At 32.4% G+C, this 5595-nt stretch overlaps 1 pseudogene; it reads right to left on the bottom strand.

The window, feature by feature from the left end:
- Positions 1-244: 244 nt before the first annotated feature.
- Positions 245-1894, bottom strand: LOC135151546 (probable LRR receptor-like serine/threonine-protein kinase At4g31250; annotated as a pseudogene).
- Positions 1895-5595: the final 3701 nt, after the last annotated feature.

Genomic DNA, 5595 nt, shown 5'->3' on the forward strand with positions numbered 1-5595 from the left:
TACTTGCTTCAAATCAAATTTATGAGGCGGGCTATGTGCTTAATAACAAGTAGATAAATTTACAACAAAGAAGAAGATAATGTGATATCATCTCTGATAGATGTGAGAAATTTGGTTGAAATCATACCAGAGCCAAACTCCTGGATGCATACTGAATCAGGTGAAAATCTGGTGCATAAATAAGTAGGTATCTACACACACAAACCAGATTAAGAAATGAAAAGAAACTAATATCATTGGAATATACATTACTGACAGGGGTGGTGAAACTAGAGGCTCTGAGCTAAGAGAATTTATCCTCTACAAAAAACCCACACCCCCTTCACTGGCATTTGAAGAGTAGAAATCTTCATCTTTTGAAGCACTATCATGCTGCTGCTGCTGCTGCTAATGATAATGATGATGATTACCAAGTGTTGAAAGAGGAGGAGGGTAATTAATGATTAAGGTCCCTTGACATCTTCGATTCGCTCAACAGCCTCTTTGATATCCAATCTCTTCTCCACATCCATCTCACAGCAAGCCAAACCAATTTTCAAAAGCTTGAGCATTTCTTGATGTTCCTCTTCCCCTACTCCATTGATATCCGTATTCATGTCTCTGTCAAACACTTTGGTTTTCCAGTTTTCATTTTCCCTGACAAGGGTTTCGACCCATGTTGCCAACTCCGCGTTGTCTGCAACTCCCTTCCCTTGCTGTATCATGTTGGCAGGGAATCTCCCAGTGAGAATCTCCAGAATCAACATTCCAAGACTCCAGACATCTGTTTTCTTGCTTATACGGCCCAGCTGTTGTATTCTGGTGACTTATATGCGATCATCAGATCCTGAGTATCCTCTTGATTTACTATGCGTGACAAGGCGTAGTCAGTAAGTTGAGGTTCCCACTCTTCATTAAGCACTACATTTGCAGATTTCAAGTGACCATGAGGTGCTATTAGGCTGGGAAGCTCGTTTTACATGTCTATGCTCCTTTTACATGTCTATGCTCCTTGCACGAGTTATTTGGTTTATTTAAATAATGATATGCATAGTTTATAATACTTGCATAAACTTAAATTAACTTATATGCAGAGCACTTTTTATTATATAATAACCTCGATCTATAATAACCTTTTTTTTCATTGCAATTGTAAATTAATATTCAGTTCGGTCTCTAATCCACAGCCACTAGCCACCAAATTTTTGCAATGAAATAAAAAAAAAAAGGAAATTACTAGAAAGTTAATTCGTTGATACGCCACTAATGCAATGACCTCTTCTTTCGATATAATGGTAGAATGACTATTATAAAAGATATAATTTTTTATCAACAATTGTTAGAAATCTACTTGCTATTCAAGTTTCTACGGGTTCATTATTAAAATTAGTTCATTATTAAAGAAGTTATTGATTATCTAATAATTTATATAAATTAATTCATTATAAAAGAAGTTATTGATTATCTAATAATTTATATAAATTAATTCTTAAGTCTTTTCAGAGCAGACATTTTTTACACCCAGTTAGGACCGTAAATTTTTTATTCTTTATATTTGGTAGACCATGTAGAAACATATGTGGATGAGGTGCAGTCAACAAGAAGAAAACAAAGAACATCAATGTTATTGAAGTTTGATGAGTGATCATCTGTGAAATAACTATATGATGTTGTTCATATTTGAAGATTCAGTTTAATTTGCATACCTTTTGAGAGTCTAACGACGAAAAGAGAAAATGAGTCTTAATTTTTTGTATTGTATTAAATTTGATAAAATATAACTTTTAGATGAAAAATAATTTCGTCGAGTTAGTGTTTATTGGATCTACAAAAATAAAAGATTAAACAAATTAATGCTTGATCATATTTACCTGAGATTAGGTAGGCATGTAGTAGATTGACACAATGCACACATAAGGTTAAATTAATAGAAAGTTTGATTAAAAAATATAAATTATTTTTCCTCTTAGTTAACTAATGTATACTAGTAAGAATACATGAATTTTACAATTTTTGGGCCCCTAAATCGACTTGGATGCCCTCCCTCTGGGCTGGTGTTTCAGTGGCGGAGGGAGCAATAGACCAATATAGGTCTGGATCCTCCTTGAAATTGGGCCAAAGCCATTTTTTCTAATTGAGGAAGCCCAGCCACTACCACAACACATGTTTGACCCCAACCATATGAGTCGTCATGACACAGAGCAACACGTAGTAGTAGTGCAGCATTGAGGAAAAAACCGGAGAGAGTGAGAGATAGACAGCTGAGAAAACAAACAGAGAGTCACTGAGCCAGAGACACAAGAGAGACTCAAACTGAAATATTAAAGCTTCTTTTTCAATCTTCTTTATGATATTTTTTTCTTAACATTTTTCTACTAGTAGTTGGGAAAAAAATTATAGTTTATTTTGACCCTCCCTCGTATTTATTCCTGTCTCCGCCACTGCCGTGTTTAACCTAGTAATTGTTGAGCTTTAAATTTACAGTAAAAGAACGATAGTAACACTTTCAAATCTCAACGGTCAATGAACACCTAACTAGCTCTCCTAATTTGATTGTCGGAAAGGTTTTATTCTTTTTCCTAACATAACATAGGTTGATAAAAAAATAAGTAAAAAGGTATTTGTTGGAGGAACAACCACAAGGATGAATAAATTCTGATTGCACCAAGTAACCTTGATTTATTGTGTCAGATTTATTTAGCAATATTTAATTTCTAACACATTTGTATCTCCTTTATCATGCTGATTTCTTGCTTCAAACCTTGAAATTAATTAAATTACCTCGTCCTATCTCAAATTGAGCATTCAGAGTATATAGTAACAATATAAAAAAACAGTGTTTTATCTAGTTCTCTCGATATTCTTTTAATTTCTATGCTTTTAATATTTCCCATGACTCAGTCAGAAGTGCATACAAAGCATTGCAAGATGATACAGAAGAGCATGATCTAAGTGATCATTCGGGCTTCTGGCGAGTTTTATGGAACCTCAAAATTCCTCAAAAACGAAAATCTTTATTACTTTCATTAAAACATTGTAATGTTACTTTAAATTTTGTAAAGCGTTAGAAACTTTTAGCTGGACGTAGGTGGATAGGTGGTGATACGGCTCCCATCTTTTATTATGTAATGTTGGATGATTTGAAGTTTTAATACTAGTTTTTATTATAATTTTTATTATTTACATTATGAACATATTAATAAAATAACAATTATTTCAGTATTAAGATAAAGAATTATAATTTTATAATTTTACAGTATTACATAAATTTATATAACATGATTTTTAAAAAGAATAACTAAGAATGATAGCTATTTTGTTTAAATAAAAGTAAAAATAAACAAGTCAAAGTGAAACTAATTAAAAAAAAACAAATTGTTAAGTTCAAAACAAAGCACTTACATTTAATGAAATCATCCAAACCACCCTAATTAATGTCATTGAGACGTTAAATAAACAAGACACCAATATTAGATGCAATACTTAAAGTCACACATATATTAAATATAATTTGTTCAAATTGCTTAAGATAATATTATTTATATTTTTGTTTTAATTTGATGCTTCTTTTCTTTAATCGATCTGAGCACTAAAAGAAATATTTATACCACATTATTCTAACATCTAACTCAAGAATAAATCTAATTTTAATTTTATTCTCATTCTCTTATTGGTTTTTTGAAATATATTTCAAATATTGTAACACATATTTTATAAATTTTTTGTTTAGGTACATGATAAATTTTTTTATATAAAAATGAAGAGAGTCTAAAGAAATATTAATAAAAAAATATTTATTAAATCTAAAAGTTAAAAGTAACAAGGAATACAGACAAAAGCAGTGCAATACAACTGTTACGTTCAAAACAGTACTACAGCTGTACTGAGCTCATTCACGTCTAAACTGCTTATACCAAAAGTGAACTGTATTAGTATTTACTAAATTTTTAACACATTTGTTTGGGCATTTTTTGGCATTAAGATTTGAGGTCAGTTTTCAAGCATCCTTCGATCTTGTTTATGATTAATGTACAGTTTTGTTTGCGGTTTGTTTCACAACTTCAAATCTATAGGTTTATCAATGGCTTCTTCTTCTTCTCCCAACGCAGTCCTGGCTCAAATCGAGCTTGCTCGACATATGGTAACACCAAAAGAAATACAGCTCTTTCTCTGTAACTTTTTTAGTTTCTGTGATTTTAATATTATTCTTTTTTTCGTTGATTTTAGTATTTTTCTTTTGTTCGTGTAATCATTAAATTTGATCCATTTCATTTACTTAGCCTATAACTTAATCCATGTGTACTTGTGATTGTGTTTGCTTATTGTTTCATTAGTAATTGCCGAATCTTACTTTTTCCCACATACAGGGTGTTGTGGATGACACTCTAAATAGGGTTTATGCGTTGAAATAACACCAAAACGACCCACAGTTTTTTCTCCAGATCCTGACTGCCTTCACGAGTGATGCCCCTGTTATCATCACTAAACTTGAATCGTCCCTGTATGTATTTGTACATATTTTTGTAGTTATTGTATAGCTTTCTATGTTCATTCAGCCCTAATTATAGGCCTAATTATAGGCCATGTTTGCGTATTCTTATATGTTATCAGGAGCCAAAATTTAATAGACTTTGAAGATTTGGATGAAGATGCCATAAAACTTCGAGGAGCATCTTCAAGGTAAATGATTAATTATACGGGTGGTCTAACCTGCGAGGGCACAAGTTAAGGTGTATTTAATACATCTCTGGAGTGGTTACCAGCTCATATGATTTAATAATGCTGACTACTACTTTTCACTTTGTCCTATTTTTTAATTTTTCTCTTATTCTCACCTTTTAACACTTTCATGTTTACTTTTTAAAATTTTATTTTTTTAACATATATAGATTGATAAAAAAATAAGTAAAAGGTATTTATTGGAGGAACAACTACAAGGATGAACAAACAACCACTACACCTAGCACCCGCTAAGTTGTTGTAGTCCAGGATTTTCTCATTCTCATTATGAAGTGGAATGCTGATAGAATCATTTCTTAAAATGGCATGAGGGCTGAGGCCATGGATTTTATTCTGCTCAGCCTTTACCATTATGGACCAAAAAATCTCCAGATATTCTTTTAATTTCTATTTCTATGCTTTTAATATTTTTGGTTTGTTCCTCTGGTCATATTATTTCATACTCATAAACTCTGTTAATCCATGACTCAGTCAGAAGTGCATGCAAAGCATTGCAAGATGATAGAGAAGAGCATGATCTAAGAGATCATTCGGGCTTCTCTGGCGAGTTTTATGGAACCTCAAAATTCCTCAGAAAACGAAAATCTTTGTCTGGAGAGCAGTAAGAGATTGTTTACCAACGAAATAACAATTGCAAATGAGAAAAGTAGCAGTCAACCCCATCTCCTGCAGTGTGCAATGAAGACCGAGAAACAATTTATCACAGTCTGGTATCATGTCGGTATGGTGCCAAATGTTGGGAACACAAGAATGTTGAAGGTGGTAGTGGGGAAGCTCAGAGAGATTTTAAGCAGTGGATGACATTTGTACTTCAGAGATATAGGAGTAGCTAAAAATCTGTATGATCTGCTGGAAACTGTGGCAGAATAGAAACGA

Source organism: Daucus carota, chromosome 3 (genome assembly GCF_001625215.2).
Source record: "Daucus carota subsp. sativus chromosome 3, DH1 v3.0, whole genome shotgun sequence".
Lineage (NCBI taxonomy): Eukaryota > Viridiplantae > Streptophyta > Magnoliopsida > Apiales > Apiaceae > Daucus > Daucus carota.